Here is a 20,612-nt window from a genome sequence, read left to right on the forward strand (position 1 = left end):
GGAGTCTGTCATAATACATTTTCTTACAATCTCAGGAGTAGGTTACCATGGCTGCATGCAATCTTTTTTTGTTCATCATTTTGAATCTTTGTTGTTTCTGTATTTTATTTGTCGTTGAAAAAGAGAATCATGCTCATGTTTAAACAGCCTAAAGGTGTAAGGTGAGTGATGTGGAGAGGTGTGTTTGTGTGGTGTTGGCCTCTACACATAACAGTTGATAGTAGAGATGTAGGCCCATTGACTTAGATAATGTTTCTCTATCAACAGGAAAATCTTTTTTTTATCTTTGTTTCTTTGTTTTATGTGTGCTTGAGAAAGAGAATCCTGCTCCTCCATCTGTTTAAGGGAACTGTTCGATGGAAAGGGGTGTGGTGTTGTCTTCTACCGCGGTTGGCTCATCAGCGTAGATAACATTAGCAGGAGCTGGTGCAGACGACCTCTTCCCACAACTCAACCAGTGAGTCTGTATCTAAAAGGTAGATATGCAGCAGGGGTCATAAACATAAACCCAACACATCCAGTGAGTCTACACATAAACACAAACCCAATGCATCTAGTGAGTCTGTACATAAACATAAACATAAACATAATGCTTCCAGTGAATCTTTACATAAAACATAAACATGGGATGAGGGAGAGTTTGTTTGCAAAAAAATATTCAACATCAAGCAAGCCATATTTTGTTGTGTATTCCAATCATACTGTTAATTAATTGGTTTTAATTATTTATCAAAATAAAGCAAATAAAAAACTATATTTTTGAAAATCCATAAAAATGGCACTCATCTGTTTTTGCAAATGAACTCAGTATTACAGTTACTAGACAAAAAGACACACTTTAGGCAATCAGAAAGTACAGACCACAGACCAATCAAAATGCCAGTGAAAGTGAAATTTGTGGATCCACCCCACACTGTAAAAAGTTTACCGTAAAATTTACAGCAACTTGCTGGCAGCAAATAACCAGTAAGTTGCTGTATTTCACTCTACAGTACACTTACCGTATATGAAATCACAGTACTTATGTCTGATACTGTAAATTACAAACTACAGTATTAATACCAGTGCTGTAATGTATACAGTAATTGAATTGTGTACCGTATTTTAAATCACAGTACTTAAGGTTCATACTGTAACTAGAAGTACAGTAATAATATCAATAGTGATGTAATATATACAGTGATTTTGGCTACTTTATTTAAAAATTACAGCAATTATATCATGACTAATGTTCATCCAAATCTGTGTTTTAATCCATAAAATACTATACTAATTCTAAATAAAAACACTTGGTTGATTAAGGGAACTGAAAAAGGCAGATAGTCATACAAGACATAAGCACATTGAGCTCAAGTGGAGAGTGTGTGAGCGAGAGAGAGACAGAGATTTGTTAGAGATTTAACAACTCTGATTTATTTAACAAAATCAACAGTGTTTGTTAAGGTATGTATGAGAACAGAAATATTTCAAACAAAATCAACAAGTACAACATAGCAAAATGTTGAAATTAAACTTCAGTGGAAAAGTGTTAAAACTGAACACAAACACACACATACTAACTTAAGTGGAAAACTGTTAAAACTGAACACACACACACACACACACACATACACACACACACACACACACACACACACACACAGTACCCTCCAGAATAATTGGCACCGCTGCTAAAGTTGACTTAAAAGAGGAATATAAAATCATCTTTTGGAAATTGATCTTAATGCCTTAAGTAAAAAAATATGCACTATTATAGGCACTATTAATCCTATTTATCCAAAACTATTAATCCAAAACTTTGGTTTGCTAACCAAAGAATACTGCTGATCTTGTGTAAGCTTCAATTTAGTTTGACCAGACCTAACTGTAGTAAACAACGTCTAAACGTCTCTCTTTAGCACCCCCGCTGGGTTGCTGGCTAGTTTGCACCTCAGAAACGTGTCTGGTGGAACGTTTGGCTGGGTTTGCCAAAACGTTCCCAGGGGAACATTTCCCTAATGAGACCAGGTTGTGATTATGTGAATTATAGTGATTATCCCTTAAAGGAGTACCGTCATACCGGTGTGACGGGAATGTTGGGAAATGAACGTTCTAAAGAATATCTGGGTTCATTGAATTCAACATAGAATTTTAGAACCTTCAATTGTTGCGGAACTTAGAATGTTCAAAAACCTACACCTTTAAGGGTTAAGTAACTACTATATATTACATAAGGGATTACCACTGAGGTATCCCGTTATACAGAACCAATGGACTTGGACTCGACTTTGTGTCGTTGAGTTCTTATCCTCGTCCATTAATTCTGTCTATTAGGACACCTCGAATATCGTTTGTCCGCTTATCCCCCTCACATATGTACGTAATAGTCATGTATTTAGAGTACGCAAAGGAAACATGCAGTACAATTTAAAAAAGAAGCCGACTTGTTCAGTTTGTCTTACTACTTTCTTTGGATACTGACAGTGGTTACGGTGGCTTTTGTATAATTGATTCCAATGTTGCAAGGCCTGCTTCGTAGTTCATTCAACTAGTAGTTTACTATGGTTGTTAGCCACCTTGTCAGCCAATCAGAAGATAGTATAATATACGGTAACTAATCAAATTGGTCTGTGTGGACCATGTACAAACTTTTTACATATATCATTTTATAGATTTACAGGTACAATGTTATATAACTTTAACTTTATGGACCATAAATTGAAATGTGGAAAAGCAAAGTTCTTAAGCATGGACTAGAGTCTACTGTGTGACATGGGGGACAATTTAGCTGATTTATCAATGATTGTGATTAAGGTCTTGGTCATGGTGTTAAATTACCAAATCAATTTTGTATTAAATTAGCTTTCTTTAGACTTAAGACTTTGCAACATAAACTAGGCCAATGTATCCTAATGCATTACTAATGACTACCTTACTGATATTGCAAAGAGACTGCTAGCGATAACACAGACATACTACTGTACCAACTATTTGGCATAATCTGACAGGGTCTTCATTACTCTTTTTTCCCCTGACCTTTCCGTATCTTTCCAAGATGAGGGAGGATGTGGAGAGGTGCTCACAGAGACAGACGGTGTGCTGCTAACATTGGTTCTGCTAACATGGCAGCCGTTCACCTCCCATCTGGAGCTGTTCCAGTACACAGTATACAGATGTACACTGTATACAGATGGTAAACACACAACTCAAATTCAGGTATAACTTGAACAGGCCTCCTTGATTAGGCTAAATTTATTCATTTAGTAGACACATTTATCCAAAGCATGTCAATTATATTACAATAGAGAAAATACAAAGCAACAAGGGCTAAGTGCACAACTGTGGACAATATTTTTTGCTTAGAAATCGTTTCTACTCGTGTTAATTAGGGTGCTTGCCCTTTTCCCACATTAAAAACTTCCCATACTGATCATTTTTCTTCAAGATCTCTATTTTTGTTTGATTTTTGTTTACTTTTTTTTATGAATGTATGATTATGGACAACACTTAATTAGGACTTTCACCCAAATTTCAATACTTAAGTGTTGAAGAATATTTCATAATTCCCTGCATTTCTAGATCTGCGTTTCCAGATCTACGCAACACCCTGTAAATGCTGCTCGACGATCAGTTTGGTTGCATACGGAGCATCTGGGTGCAAGAGAACCATTGACATAGTTGTGCTGGAGGGTGCATTTGATTAGATTTGTTGGGTTTGCATCCTCAACGTCCTCTAGCGTAGCCGACACCAATCTGGGGTAACACTCCATAATAAGGTGCCATAATAAATAGAAAACTAGTAATTACCTAACCCTTTGTTAATATTTGTTAATTGTTACTAAAATATCTATTTGGCACAAGTTAATAGTTTTTTCATCATTAATTCAATATTAGTTGTTTGCATAAAATCTGTATGTTAATATTTTAACAAATCTATTAACTTGTGACGGCCGCCAGGCCTTGTCTGTAATGGTCTGCATGTGTCTCCCCAATTAGAACTGATGAAGTGGGCGGGGTCGCCTAGATCACGGCCTACTTCTCGCTCTCGGTCCCGCTGTTCTGTCGCTTTGCGCCTTGCTTGCTGTGCCGGCTACCGCTGCTCTATTTACTTTATATTTCCTTTGATCCTTATATTTCCTTAACACGCAACATGCATACGCTACATTTCCTACACCCAACACACGCCCGCACCACACTACTGAGAACTGACTACTACCTGCTTATACATTAGTCTAGTGTTATCGTTCATTTTCGTTGTGGTTTATAAAATAAACCCTCGTTATTGTTAAAACATTTCACGCCTCCGTCCTCTATCGCTGTCTGGTTGCCCTAGGCCATGATATAACTAATATTGTATTAATATGTGTTAATAGCAGGGCTTTGAACCGATTTTTTTTTTCAATCGGTTCGTTCCGAACAGAAACGGAATTATAACGTTTCCGGTTATGAGTTCCACCAATAAATTGACGTTCCCGAACCGGTTAGAACAAAAAAATACTGTTCCCGGAACGGTTAATTTCGTTCCTGTCAGCTGTAATAATATTACAACCATTATTAAATAATAATAATTATATTATTAATAATATTAATAATTAAATAGGCCTACAATTATTTCAAATGTGTAGTTTATTGTTAAAAGAGAAAATGTCACAAACGTAACAACATGATTAAGACACGTGGTTATGCCACTCGGGCAACAACAAATTCCAACTGTCGGGGGGAAAGGCCATCCAGTAGGCCTACTCATACCGTAACAAGCCACCTGTGCATTAGGCAAACAGAGGTTTTGGCACCATTTAGCCAAATGTTAAGCTAGTCCATCATTAACGTGGAGTTAAACAAATATAGCTATTGTTATTGTGTTTGGAATGAGCGTTTTAATTAACGATGGATCGTAATTTACCCCTTATTTAAGATGTGGAGTGGAGACTTTGTAATCCACCGCTCTCTCTCCATACAGTCAGCGAATGTCTGATGTGATGTCACACAGGAAGTGAACCTCAGCCGTCATGGTAACGTGCGCAGGAAAATAATTACTTTTTTTTTTTAGGCAACGAAAACTTTGAGAAACGAAATAAAAACCGGTATTAACCGGTTACCATTATTTTTAAATAAGTGTTCCTGTTCCAGAACATAAAAAATAATAACGTTTCCGGTTTCGTTCCTGTTCCCTGTAAAATACAAAAAGTTCCCGGTTTTCGTTTTCGTTCTTTGAACCAGTTCAAAGCCCTGGTTAATAGTTAACTAAATGTCTTTTTGGCACTAATTAACAGTTATTTCTTACATCATATAAATGTTAACTGTTTATTTACAAACTATATACTAATATAAAAGTTAATGACATATTATTATTTATCTAGCTTTTCTGATTAGCTTTGTGGAGAATTTATGGAATTTATGGTTTATGGCTTTATGGTATTGTGGGGTGTATAGGGCACCCTACTGCCAGTGGTTGGTTGTGTGAGAGTTTGCACACCTCTTCTTCCACTTCATCCTTATTGGATACCTTTGTGGTTGGCTGTCCTGTAATTGGTGACCCTCTGTCTAGTGTTTGAAAGTAGTGTACTCTTTGCCTTTGGAAGTACTATTTGGTTGCTGCTTGAATTTAGTGAAATTCAGGGGAGGGGTGTAACAGAGTTAGAAATATAGTTTAGTGTTTGTATGTGATTTTCGCCGTAATTAAGCAGCTTTTTTGAGATTGGTGTTTTAGAGCCCCCTTTGGAGAAACGGTATACTGCAGCTCTGCTGCGTTTTGTCCTTGCATTGTTGCCATAGCTGATCAGAAGCGGTATGCTTTGCATTGGGTAGGTTGACTGTATAAAGCACTCTCCACTTTGTTTTAATTTTGTAACTGTAAAATGTTGTTTACGTTGAAAACTTTGATATACCACCTGTATTATATTACTTTACATGTATTGTTAGGATTTGGTAGCAATTCTAGCAACTTAGAGAACATTTATTAATGTTTTCATTATGACCACGAGTTCATACACGAGTCTAACGTGACTAGCTGTAAACTCCGCTAGCAACTTTCCATGCATTCAGTGTAGTTTAGCTTAGTGCTCATGGAAAGTGCAATTCAGTCTAGCAGGAAATTAATATACATTTTGTTTAGCATTATGTTTATGCATTACCTCCGTATGGTCTACGTCTGTGAGTGTTTAGTGAGTCTCAGAATATTAATAAACTCGTTCTGTGCACCTGAACATTCCATGTCGCACGGCTCCCTTGCTAGTAGGGCTGACAGTGATGGTATAGAAATCATGCATGTAATATAGCCCATTCAACTACTTCTTTTTATTTTGCTTGTGCAGATGCTGTTTTATGTATGCCAGTGCCTGAAGGCATGTTTTGTTTAAACATTTCCTAAAGGAATAAATGTGATAAGCCAGTTTTGGTCTCAGTCCCTTCACTGTCTGACTAATATTTATATATATTATATATATATATATATATATATATATATATATATATATATATATATACTAATATATTAACTAGAAAAGCATTTCCTGAAAGAAATACAGTGCATGCGAAGTTGTTGCTGGGTTGGTTGCTAGGGTATTTATAGTGGTTGCTATGCTATAAAGTGGTTGCTAGACTGTTGCTAGGGTAATTATAGTGGTTGCTATGCTATAAAAGTGGTTGCTAGGTTGTTGCTAGGGTACTTAAGGTGGTTGCTAGGTTGTTGCTAGGGTACTTAAGTGGTTGCTACACTGTTGCTAGGGTAATTATAGTGGTTGCTATGCTATAAAAGTGGTTGCTAGGTTGTTGCTAGGGTATTTAAGGTGGTTGCTAGGCTGTTGCTAGGATAATAATAGTGGTTGCTATGCTATAAAAGTGGTTGCTAGGTTGTTGCTAGGGTACTTAAGGTGGTTGCTAGGCTGTTGCTAGGGTAATTTTAGTGGTTGCTATGCTATAAAAGTGGTTGCTAGGTTGTTGCTAGGATATTTAAGGTGGTTCCTAGGCTGTTGCTAGGATAATGATAGTGGTTGCTATGCTATAAAAGTGGTTGCTAGGCTGTTGCTAGGGTCATAAGGTCATAGGGTTACCATGCTATTCAATGTGTAAATAGTGAAAAAAAAGTAAGAATAGTTAAAAGTTATTGAAATTGGGAGAAATAGAGAGATAGAGAAAGTCAGAGAAAGTGAAGAAAAAGAAGTGAAAGAAAGTTAGGATGAGAAGTGAGCTATTCAGTTGAATGGAGAGGGACACACAGGAAGAGGTTCCATTCAAGTTGCTGCAGGCAGTCAGTGAGAGAGCACAGGTGCAGTTGATTGCATTCTATTTCCTTAATAGCCTATTATGATGTCATAAAGCCATGTTAAGTCTATGGAGAATTTTAAAGTTTAGTTTTTATTGAATATCTCAAAAAGTAAAAGTCGTAGAAATATGAAAAGTCATAGAACGAAAATTTGCAGCAAGAGCTACGTGTTGAAGTTTAACCAATAATAACTAGAAATGCAATTCCAAGGAATTACCAGTGCATGAAAATGCTAAAGTTGTGATGTAAAATATCATGTATCATAGTTAAAATAGATAATACAGAGATGGTTACTACGGTGATGCTAGGATAGACATGGTGGCTGCATAGCTTAATAAAAGTTGATAGTTTAAAAGTAGACTGTTTAAAAGCTGAATGTAGATAGTTTAAAAGTTGTTGATAGCCAGTAGATAGTTTAAAAGTTGTTGATAGACAGCTAGTTTAATAGATAGTTTAAAAGTAGACCGTTTAAAAGTTGAAGGTAAATAGTTTAAAAGTTGTTGACAGACTGGAAGTTTAATGAATGTGTATAGGTAGATATTTGGCGATAATTTGTGAAAGTTGGAATGGCTCTATAGTTTGCTAGCAGTTATGCTAAGATTTTTAACTATGATAACCATGCTACTTAGCTAATGTTTTATAGCAGTCTTAGCAATGCTAACATGCTAACCATGCTACTTAGCTAACTTAGCTAATGTTTTCTAGCAGTTTAATGAATGTTGATATTCAAATAGTTTAATGGCTGTGTATAAGTAGATATTTGACGATAACTGAAAGTTGGAATGGCTCTAATGTTTGCTAGCAGTTATGCTAAGATTTTTAACTATGCTAACCATGCTACTTAGCTAATGTTTTATAGCAGTGCTAGCAATGCTAACTATGCTAACCATGCTACTTAGCTAACTTAGCAAAAATTTTCTAGCAGTTTTGCTAAACATGCTAACTATGCTAGCAATGCTAACTATATTAACCATGTGACTTAGCTAACCTAGCTTATCATTTTTAGTAGTTATGCTAACTATGCTAACTAACATGCTAACTATGCTAATCATGTGATTTAGCTAACCTAGCTAATCATTTTTAGTAGTTATGCTAACTAGCATGCTAACTATACTAACCATGCGACTTAGCTAACTTAGCTAATCATTTTTAGTAGTTATGATAACTATGCTAACTAGCATGCTAACAATGCTAACATGCTAACTATGTTAACCATGTTACTTAGCTAACTTAGCTAATCATTTTTAGCAGTTTTGCTAAAAATGTTAACAATGCTAACTAGCTACAGTGGGTAGGAGTCATAGTTGATGACAAGTAACAGTTACAATGGCTGAACAGTTAAAAAGTTCAGTAGTTTAAAGGGTTAAATTGTTTAACAGTGAAATGTTGTAGTGAGGACTTTTATTTTGAAACAGTTTTTGGCAGAGGAAGCAGTTGAACAGGATGTGTAGTCTTAATAGGGCCAGTTTGTATGCTTAAAGCCTGAGACTGGCAGTTGATCCAGGTGGCCTGAACACCTGCCATAGGATTCTAATTGCTTAACGGCCGTTATTATGATGTCTGTCGGCAATGTTAAGTCTATGGGGATTTTTAAAACGTTTTTTCTTTAATAGTTTAAAAAGTATAAAAGTTTCAAAGTTGAAAAAGACATAGCAGCTTCGTCCGTTTGAATACCTCACGTTACAAAGTTTGAATGAAGTTTCTAAGTTAAACTGTTCAAGAGAAATAGCGTACGGAAAAAGTGGTAAGCGGAATAATAATAATAAGAAGTTGTTGCCTAGGAAGAACAGTACAGTGCATTTTCATGCACTGTAATAAGTCGGAAGAAGCCCGTGGAATAACAATACAATGCATTTGCATGCACTGTAATAAGTCGGAAGAAGCCCGAGGAATACAGTGCATGTATGTCTGTTTGGGATTGTTTTGTGAGCCTGGGGTTGTTTTGAGAGCCTATTGATGTAGCCTATCTCAGAATAAAGGAATACTTCATATTACTCTAAACCACCGTCTGTAAATCAACTGTATACTACTGTCTACATTGCACTATATTTCTTGACCTGTCTCTGTATGTTTCATCACCTTTCTATACTTTGCCTCACATTGCAACACAGCTCAGATCTTTGGTTGCTATGAAGGCCAGTCGTTCTAAATGGATGGTTGCTATGGCCAAAGGCCAGTTCTATCTCTGCCGTTGTCAAGCGGGCATATCGTAGAATTCTGATTAACCTTATCTTATTTAAAACATCTCTATTTTACTTATCCCACTTCCATACAGTGGGTCCCATTAAGAAGTGGCCACTTCATTCGCGCTTACCGTGATTCACACAGCAGCATTAATAAATTAATCTGTCACCATATGCCTATGCTTACGTTTGCAAAGAAAACATTTTAATTTGATCCACATGAAACGTTACATTTCATGTACATGTTGACAATGAGTAGGCTAGTTTTGGTTGTTGGTGGTGTTATTGCATCCCTTAGTTATGCCATAGACTGTAAAAAATATGGACAAAGCGTCTGTGACGTCACCCATAGATTTTCTGAAGAACGGTTATGAAGCCGTTTATGGGGGGTATGGGCGGCGCCATCTTGGAAAACCTTTGGAAATCTAACCCGCCCACCTCCTGAGCAAGCCGGTGAACCCGCCTCGTCGTCAGCCGAGCAGCCTCAGCTAAGCTATCTGTAACGTTAGGCCTACAAGATGGACTGGCACAGACGTTGCTGTAACATAATTTGCTGGTAAGTTTGATCTGCTAACGTGAAGTTCATGTATGTTTCTTAATGCCATGTTCAGACACTTTTTAATTTTGTATGCTGAAAGGTATTCGGGTGAACGGTTGAAAAGAATCTGCAAACTCAACTCTTCATTCTCAATGAAGAGTTGAGTTTGCAGATTCTAGCTTCTAGGTAAAATAAACTAACGTTAGCTATCCCTCCCTTGCTGAAGTTACGGTAAAATAACGTAGAGTAATTTAGCAGTTTAGCGTTACAGGTTCAGCAACTCATACTGACAAAAATGTATCTTTGCCTTTATTGTTTTGTGATTAACGTTAGCATCTCATATCCTCAGTGGCAGCCATCATTGTAACGTTAGTTAATTTACGATAACATCAGCCAGCTCGCTGTATTCTGTCAACGTGTGGTGTGAATTGATAACAAAATCGTAGTAGGGTATTAGTTAACTTGTACATCATGAATTCATTTTGATTAACTCTTAATATCACGTTTTGAAATCGCTATAAGCTCTAAAGTTGTCAGTGGTAGCTTGGTCTAAGATGACATTGAAATTTTTCATCGGTGGCCATTTCACGATCCAGCGTTCATGTTCGGTTAGCTTGCCTTATTTCCTTCTTTTCAGGCTATTATCAAAACGTTAAATCCAGTTAGTGTCCGGTGTTTGGCATAACAATGCCAATATTAGTGTAGTTTGTCACTGAAGACCCATTTCAAATCGCACAATAGTACTACAGCATTGTACAATAACTGTACTTTTGTTGATTACAACAAGTAGTGTTGGTTTGCATTATCTTGTAAGATATATAGGTACTAATGAAAAGTTTACCTTTCTATTTTGGCAGTTCGCCATGGGGAGGAGGCGGCAAGGAGGTCCATGGGCTCTAACCTGGGACTAGAGGTCCAGGTGAAGTGGTTTGGCTGGGGTGTGGTGATATTGAACCCATTGAGACTATACAGTACATTTCACTTTATGTCTATTGATGGACTGTTACACCTACCCTTTACTTATGCCAAACCCATTTCTGTTCTTTACATATCAGAAAGCAAACTTACTGTTGATGGCAATGAACTTGCACTTGGAAATGTTTATGGAACTTTTCTGAACTGTGAATTACATTAAAACTCATGCCAAACCAATTTGCCTGTGCTTTCAAAAACATTTATACAAATCCGTCAGCTTCAGTCAGTAGGTTGAATTGAAGACCCAGATGCAGAAGTAAAGGTGATTTTTTTACTTGTATATCTTGAGCATTACAGGTAACCACTGAATTTGTGAAACTAAAATAACAAAAACTAATATGTTCTAAGCTAGTACATAGTCAATACATATTAGATCACTTTAAAGACACAGATGCAAATGCTGTAAATAAAGGTGAACAAAGTCCTTGAAATCAGAAGCTGCCACTGCTCAATGACTTCTGCCCCATCTGGTAGGATTTCAAAATGTTCCAGATCTGAAAACAGAAATATTGGTATATGTCACATTCTTGAACTTACTGTAAACTATGAACAAGTGCTCACAAATTAAGCTAAAAAAATATATTTTTTATGTGGCAATCATAGACTGAGGAGGCAATATATATAACAAAGTAAGATTTGCAGACTCACTCCCAATATTTATAATGAACAACAAACTCACAGAACACTTAGCTGAATGGGGACAGGACACGCGTATTCAACTATTGCACATTCCCTGTTTATGCGGGCAATAAGCAAAAACAAATGTGGTGTATTTAAAGTAATGTAGAATAAATATTTCTTTTATTTTTGTGTTTTCAGTGAAACAGTGTAAGCTCATATCTACACCCTATTGAGGTAGTTATTAACAGTTAGGCCAAGGTCCAGTCAAACAGTAGCCAGCCACTGGTGCCATATTGTTTAATTATGCAATCTGTATCCAACCAAAACCTGCTGATTTGAAGGCATAATACAACTACTTTCTGTGTGTGACTTATCAAAAGATGCTAATGATAAATTATTTTGATAGTTATTGCACAGATGTGCCCTGGACTGCTCAAAATAAAAGGCCACTCTAAATGTCTGAAATGCATTCATGTTTGTTCAGTATATGGTAACGATGTCTGGAATATACAACCAGTAGGTTGCTCCAATTAAATGTATGAAAAATGTCAAAGTACCATGGAATCAGTGCTGAAGTCATGCTTCTGAGTGTCGACTGCACAGACGAGAATTGAAGTTAGGAGTCCAGAGCCCTCCAGCACCCAGCCTGTCTGGATTACCTACAGGGAAACTTTGCATAGACAAGAAGTGTTCGTTCAAATTTGTGTTTAACAAATAAATGGCATCAATAAGAGTTTCAAACGTCAGTTATAACTATCGCTTGTTATCACAGCTCCATGTTCAAAGTATACGGTCAATGGTTCATAGCGGTTCACAATTTTGCCTCAGCTAGCCGACAACAAGCCTTTTAATGCTAATGCTTGAAGAAGTTTTTTTTTTTTTTTTATCTTAAACGTGACAACCCAAAAGACTGTATAAATTGTCAATGGACTAAGCATTCCAACAGAGCGTGTTTACAAAAGGTTTTTTTGACAACATGCTTTGTTGCCCCAATGTATGTTTTTGTGAAACTAACGTTAACTTTAGAGCTGTCTGTTCATTGACTCACACCTGGCTAGTATGACCAACATTAAGCTAACTCATAAAGGGAGCACAATGGTTTTCACTAACGTTAACTTTATTCAAGTTAACTAAATGTATGTGTGTGCTTCTGCCATTCGGTCATCATTTTCGACATTAACTTATTTGAGGCGATATGACGCTAACCTAGCCTAACGTTAGTGCCCACTCGATGCTAAATAATGCTAACATCTAGTGCTACGTGAAATAGTAGTGGAATGAATGTCACTTACCTGAAAAAACTGGAACGAAGTCTTCTGAAAGTGTCGGTTAGTAGGCTTCAATTAATAGCTTAGCAAACCATTTTATGTCAGCTTTTTGAATAAAGATGTTCAGAAAGGATGTGGTAACTTTGTGTATAATCATGGCTGAGACGTCAAAGTTTCAGGGTTTCCACTTTCCACTCAGCTGGCAACGTCTGCTGCTGTATGCCTCGACGTCAGCCGTCAATCAAGCCGACCACGCCCTTAATTATTCATATATTTTATATCTAAATGTGATCTAAACTAATGAGTTAGAAAAAAATTCACCCCCCTCACAGTTGTCAGGCACTGGGAAACTACCGAAAAGTACAATAAAAGTCCATGGGACCAGGCTTTAAAAACATGTATTTACGCTGTGAAAACGGACATTTTAACATGGGAGTCTATGGACATTTGCTCGCTTTTGGGACCAGTCCCTAGCGGATTTTCGATGTATTGCAGTTTTTCGAACTTCCGGGTAGGCTTCATCGTTCAGATTAGAATGTTGCCGCTTGAGTTATGCCTACAATGCAAGTTCCCTCGTGATTGGAAGCTCCTGTAGACAATAGTAGACGCATTTCAAAACATCGCGTTAGGAGTCCTTGCCACTTCTTTTAAGCCGTCACAGACGTAGGTGCTACTTTTAGGGCTAAAGTGCTTCGTGAATTACTGTTAGTAAAAAAAGTTACCGCGTGGACGAGATTCTGAGTGCAAGCATCTCATATCAAATGACCATGGCATTACGCTAAATAACATAAATCCCAATTAGCAACATAGCACTACATCCAAAGATTGTTAAGGCGGAGCAAGATACTTCGTCGTAGTTCATGTCTATGGGCGCGAAATAGGGATCGAATCCTGTCTGCATAAAGAGGCGTGTCGATGACGTATTGTGCCATACATTGCAACCGACCAACAGCAGCTGCATAAATAACCGGCGCACACCTGATATAAGGTTGATTTTCTCCAGACTGGAATGCTCAAAATGCTAAAAAATGTACCTGAAATGTTCAGAAGGGTTTGAGGATCATGAAAACGTGCCCGAAATTCACATTCCCTAACTCTATAGAACCAAGACCTTAGCATATGTGGTGAAATTCTGAGCTATGCCCATAGACTTCAATGGAGCAGTCGCTGCCTCTGCTCTGCATAAAGGGGGATTTTGACCCCCCCCTCGTGCGATCCGGGTTCCCGGAAGTGGCTCCTGATGAAACATCTTGCTCCACCTTAACAATCTTTGCTACATCTCCTCCTCCCTATAGCTAGCCACACAAGGAATTAATGATACTAAATCTCTGCTTAGCATGCTTCTCCGCTTAGCATTCTAATAACAGAAGGGGCACATTTATGTTGACCACTACAACATGACTCATTATGTCTGTAACGTTAACTGTATAAAACACTTACTTTTTTCATAAAGGACGCACACCATCCAGCACATGGAAACCGATATTTTAGGTTCTTGGCCACAAACTCAAAACGTCTCTCTCTGACGCCCTGTTCTAGAATCTTTGCTCTGAAGGCTGTGTTGCTAAGGCAACATCAAATAAACGAAATGATAGTCTTTCAGTATTAAATGTGTAATGCGTGTGATTCGAATGGATGTGTGTGGTTTGCAATTAGAATAAACAAAATAACATTTCCAATAATTTCCCATGATAAATTACATAATATTTGCACCTTCCTTACTTGGGAATCTCACACCGTATTTCAAGTAGGCTACACTAGTGAAATGTAATACAACGTTGCCACCTAAGCGTTCAGATAGTTCTAGGCTATTTAACATTAGCGTGACATTGATTGTTTATTCTTTCGTCAACTCCATGCTTTTAGGAAAACAATCTTTTTATCATAGTACCCTCTTCAATGAGCGATTACCAGCTCGTTTTTGTAACAGAGATAGCTGTTTATTATCCCTAGGTTTACAGAAATACCTATTCATATTAATACGTAGCCTATGGAGTGCTGCCGACCACTGTTCATTACGGCCCAGAATGCCTTGCATGTCTTTACAACAAAACAACACAGTAAAACCTAAATGGCCGTAAACATATGCATTTGCATACTTGTAACATTTTTAATAATACTCTCCCATCATGATATGTAACAATAATGAAAAATTTAATTTGATTACCGTCAATGTGAAAACAACTCTATTATGTAAGCTATATATAGCTACTGTTCTCTTAGCTATTTCAGTTCGTAAGTCCATACTATCCCATGGCAGAGCAAGGATTTCATGATTGGGCAAGGTTGCCTGGAGACATTGTGTCTGCTCTGAGACATTGTGCATACATTGAAGGCATTGTGATAGAAGGTGAATGGTGTGAGTTACCAAATGCCCGTGGGTGGTTTGCCAAATGATGGAAACTTATGGAATATTTCTTTTTTTTTTGTCTATGCACCCTCACACTGGAGTCCCCAGTTCATATACAAAATTTGGTATCGATATGTGACAGTGTTCCTGAGATATGGGCGACTTCCTGTTTGAACTTAGCCGCCCGATTTAGTTTGGCTGTGACGGACAAACGCAGCTTTTCGAAAATCAAAAATCCTTCCGCTAACATTTGTGAGGCTTGGTCCAAGGATAATGTATGTCAAGTTTCGTGGCGTTCGGACCAAATTTGACGTCATCTTCGCGACCAACTTACACCGGTACTGACCGGACGTTTTAAAGTTGGAACGGTGTCTCTGTCTCAAAGGGCCTAGGTGCTAGGGCTGACAAAAAATTAGGGAGACGGGAAAAATAATAATAATAAAACTTAAGAAGAACAATAAGTGTGCTGCTTTGCAAGCACACTTAATAAAATAGTAATAGTATGTTTTAAAATAATAAATTGGTCCCTTATTTATATACAGTATATTTCTTCCTTTATTATCTAGCTTGCGTCTCTATTCATTTAGCCTGTATGTACAACAGCAGTCGCGCCCTCACCGGTGCTGTTGGTGGTGAAGCTCATGGAGCTTTGGGTGGAGGTGCGCTCCACCAGCTTGGCCACCAGCTTCTTCCTGGCCGGAGGACGTCGTCTCTGTGCTTCACCGAGCGCTGCTTATCGTCGTCTCCCAACATATCCAGCAGCAAGGAGACCGTCTGCATATCGGGAGGGAGAGAGAAGAAATACACAGTAGGAACTGAGTGTTGTCACAGTGCCAAATTTATGACTTCGATACGATACCACGCCTACGCATCTCCACTTTGGTGACACCTAAATTATGTACTTGCAATGCAGGAACATTTTAAAGAGTGTAAGTTGCAGCCCCACCAATGGATGGAATTGCTCAAAATTTGGCGTGCACACAAAGATTGAGGCAGTGATTCAGCATGTCTAACTTCATAAAGTTGAACCTTTACATCACAAGACATTGACACATGTATTTCTTGAGATGGTGAAATGTGTACTGCAATTTCACATAATTTGGTGTACATCTAAACAATGTAGTAGTGATACAAATTCATTTCAACTTTGAACCTTCACATCACAAAACATTAGCACACAATTGCTTTGGTGTTTCAGTGTCCCAGGAATGGTCAACCAAAAATCAGTGGGGGAAAAAAGAAAGTAAGTTTGACAATATGACCCATGCAGCACCAGCGCTGCTTATAATAACTCGGCCTCAGACTTTCTTCAGTTTATGCAGAATATGCCACACTCACATGTGTCTTACTTATCCCTTTTATCCACATATTTAGGTATAGGCCTACTGTACACAAACACATCAGTTAATGTCTGATCCTTATACCAAAAGCAACTTACAGACCAAACTCAGGGTTAGAAGTGCTTTGCTCAGGAGCATAACAGTAGCAGCCAGGAGTAGAACCTACAACTTCATTCTTTTATTACACCACCACACAAGTCTCTGGAGCACACTGGGACTGAGACAGCCCTAGACCAACCTTCAGTGGTAGTCTCTACTCAGATGGTATGTTCTTGCGTTATAATTATGTTGTTGATGTTCACGTGTGTCTTGCTATTTACTTATTCCTTTTCATTATATATGCGCTTATTTAGGTACATAAACACATCAGCTAAATGCATTTATCTTTATACCAATGGTGATGTCCAGGTGGTCTTGTGAACATCGGTGACAGCCCTAGACCAACCTTCAGTGGTAGTCTCTCCTCGGATGTTATGTTCTTGACCATCTCAAGCACTTCATCATTCATCATCATCACACTCAAGCACATTTATCATTATTCTTTATCGTTTCCAAACCAAAACAGAAAAAAACAAAAAATTGTGTTTTTTTTGTTTGTTTTGTTTTTCTGTTCAAAACATTTTCTTTCTGTTTCTGCTCCTCGAGCCCACAATAGCCGCCTTCAGACCGTCAAGCCAAAGCGAGCTAGGCCAGGCCGTGCCAGGGGGCTAATTGCTTTCACACCTCAGGTGCGGGTGCTAACTGGTGCCACTTGGGGTCTATATTGGTGCTACTAGCACCTGATTTCTGGCCCACCCTAAACATTGGGCCACTTGGTGCTAGAGCGGGGCTTTGAGGCTTGTAGCCTGCTAGTATCACCAGGTGGCCCTCAAATAGATGGTCTGAAGCCGGCTATTCAGACACAAGAGCTAGAGCTACTTTTATTTATTTATTTTTAATATGGCAAGCGATTCTTCTTCTGGTCAGTGTGGAGGAGGTAGACTATAGTGATGTGTATTAGGATTGAAATTGCAGGCTGTCATACTGAGTAGGTTACTCTAACCTGTACAAAGCTATGAATGAACCTACTGCCCTGGAGGGAATTTGTCTTGCATTCATGGGAGCTACATTGAACATTAAACACAGACAACAATAACTGATGTACCACAGAACGGTACAAAATATGACCGCCGCCCAGTCCAGCACATTTTTTCCACAAAAATAAATCTTGCTGAAAGGCATATTTGATTCTATCACTAAATTGCATTGTGCACACTCAATTTTCACTGGTATCTGCTAGACAACAAGTACCAAAACATGATTAGTTCATAGATTTCACATGTAAAATTCATTTTAGACAACCCCACCCCCATCTTGCCTGTTCATAATTCTGAGAAATTCTTGAATTGTGTGCATGTGTGCGTGTACATGTTTATGTTTATGTGTGTGTGTGTGTGTGTACATGGGCATGTGCTTGTGTGTTTGCCTGTTTTATGTGCCTGTGTGTGTGCATGTGCATGCATGCGTATATATGTCTACTGTGTGAGTATGTGTATGTGTCATACGTAGGATTACTGTGAATGTATGTGTGTGCGTGTGTATCTGTTTATTCACATGTGTGCATATGGAATGGGTTTACATGACCCCTGGAGGCAAACATACGCAAAAAATTGGTCATCCTAGGCCCTACGGTTCTCAAGATATTCACAGAAAACTGTGTTTGCCCTACCCTCCTTTCGGGGGGTCCAGTCCAGCAGGGGGGCTACAGATCAAAACGAAAAGCGATGGTTCCATGCTATCCATGTGGGGTTACATGCCCACCAAGTTTCGTGTACCCCGGTCTTTCAGTGTCCCGGAATCCTTGTTGGTGTCACGGTCACTAAATGTACACATAAATTATTTTATTGTAAGGCCCCCATGAACGAAAGTCCACGAAACTTGGCATGCATTCGGAGGGTGTCATAATGATCCTACACTTTCAATTTCGTGCAGTTTTGACCATGTCAGCCAGAGATATTGTGATGAAAACACCTAACGTTTTGCTTTTTAATTTTTAACTAGGTGGCGCTATACATGAAATAAGTGGTAATGGGATAGGTTGACATGCCCCTTAAGACCAACATACAAAAAAAAAAGGTGGACCTCCTAGGCCCTATGGTTCTCGAGATATTCACAGAAAACTGTCTCCGGCCACCTACAGGCCAGTTGGTGTATAGTAACATAAATTAATTTATTGTGTGGCCCCCATGAACGGAATTCCACGAAACTTGGCGTGCATTCAGAGGGTGTCATAATGATCCTACACTTCCAATTTAGTGCAGTTTTGACTATGTTAGGTCACAGATACCTGCGATTACAACACCTCATTTTTACTTTTTGTGTTTAACTAGGTGGCTATATACATGAAATGAGTGGTTATGGAATGGGTTGACATGGCCCTTTGAGATCAACATACAAAAAAAAATGGTTCTCCTAAACCCTACGGTTCTCGAGATATTCACAGAAAACTGTGTCTGCCCTACCCTCCTTTCGGGGGTCCAGTCCAGCGGGGGGGCTACAGATCAAAACGAAAAAAGGAGGTTCCATGCTATCCATGTGGGGTTACATGCCCACCAAGTTTCGTGTACCCCGGTCTTACAGTGTCCCGGGAATCCTTGAATTTGGACATGCGAAAAAAAAAAAAAAAAAAAAATCGGATATTATAAATATATAAAATATAAAATACCTTGTCTAATTCTGTAAGAGAAAAAAAGGTGGTGAGCATGAAAAAAAAAATCTTGATGGAGACCAGGTGCAACACACTCTTTATTTTGCCTTCAATTCTGTGTCCTCTTTTAATAGTTGATAACATTTTGCAAAACAATCGTGTTTTAATATTTAGGCAATATATCAGGCTATCACAAATATAAAATCATCTCATGAGTTTCATCACCAATTACATCACCAATTACATTTGTAACAAATGTGCTCATTAAACGAATAGTGTTGGTTAGATTGAAACACAAGCTAACTTTATTTTGTGAGTGTTCTCATTTTAGCCTACCTTTACAGATGGTAACGTTGACTCTCCAATTTATACTAATGGGATGAAACTGTCTGGACACTCGCAAAGAAATCCTCTGCGTCTGTTTGTGCAGATGGCGTGCTCGTCTCCGCAGATGCGGGGATTCCGGACGCACTCGTTCACATCGTCCTCTGGGTGCCAACACTTCTTAGTGGTGAGAGAGGGCTGGCACCTGCACTCTGTGAGATGAAGTACCATGCTGCCACTACAATAATGAGACACAGACACATCGCTCAAAAGAAACCGGTTCTCCCAACAGACTGAAACACCCCGTTGAGTTTCAGCAGAGTTCCAATCCCTTCCTAGATGCCATTAGAAGCCTACTGACATCTTGACATCACAATCCCTATTGCCCTAGCAACAAGTTTGATATATTCTGGAATGAAATCCACTGCTGTGTATGTTTGACTAAGGTAGGCTATGTGGAGCATTGGATCATATGTGGAGCATTGGATCATCAGGGGCAGCTGTGGCTTACTGGTTAGCTCTTCGGACTTGTAACCGGAGGGTTGCCGGTTCGAACCCCGACCAGTAGGCACGGCTGAAGTGCCCTTGAGCAAGGCACCTAACCCCTTACTCCCCCGCTGCACCGCTGTTGTTGCAGGCAGCTCACTGCGCCGGGATTAGTGATTGGGATAAATGCAGAGACCAAATTTCCCTCACGGGATCAAATGAGTATATATACTTATTTAAATTTATTTTAGTATCATACTGTAGACCTCCAAAATGTTATACAGTTATGCAGAAATAAGCCTTTCATCTTTTACTTCTTCTTCATAACAACCATAGTGATAGTTTTGGGTCTTTCAAAAGGGGTCTAAAGGCATATCTGTTCAACATGCACTTAGTTTATTAAGCTTAAGCGTTTCTTATGCGTTATGGTTTGTATATAGCATTTATTTATTTTCATTAGGCTATCGCTTGAATTTACATTGCTGTTTATTATTGCTGTTTGGTGTAGTGTACCATAATTTTTAATTGTTTACTGTTAAATTCAACTATTGTATTGTTGTTATTTGTATGTTGCTTTGGACAAAAGTGTCTACCAGAA

The 20,612-nt window shown here is 38.4% G+C and overlaps 3 long non-coding RNA genes across 3 annotated transcripts; 1 reads left to right on the top strand and 2 right to left on the bottom strand.

The window, feature by feature from the left end:
• Positions 1-351: 351 nt before the first annotated feature.
• Positions 352-20,098, bottom strand: LOC125297992. The gene is made up of 3 exons (XR_007194139.1): positions 19,541-20,098; positions 15,797-15,952; positions 352-469 (listed from the first exon to the last, which is right to left on the bottom strand). It is a non-coding gene; the product is annotated as an uncharacterized LOC125297992 (long non-coding RNA).
• LOC125297991 lies at positions 9,863-11,116 on the top strand. Its single transcript, XR_007194138.1, has 2 exons — positions 9,863-9,982; positions 10,822-11,116. It is a non-coding gene; the product is annotated as an uncharacterized LOC125297991 (long non-coding RNA).
• LOC125297990 lies at positions 11,278-13,066 on the bottom strand. Its single transcript, XR_007194137.1, has 3 exons — positions 12,853-13,066; positions 12,118-12,230; positions 11,278-11,433 (listed from the first exon to the last, which is right to left on the bottom strand). It is a non-coding gene; the product is annotated as an uncharacterized LOC125297990 (long non-coding RNA).
• Positions 20,099-20,612: the final 514 nt, after the last annotated feature.

The sequence above is a fragment of the Alosa alosa genome, chromosome 7 (genome assembly GCF_017589495.1).
Source record: "Alosa alosa isolate M-15738 ecotype Scorff River chromosome 7, AALO_Geno_1.1, whole genome shotgun sequence".
NCBI classification, from domain to species: Eukaryota; Metazoa; Chordata; class Actinopteri; order Clupeiformes; family Clupeidae; genus Alosa; species Alosa alosa.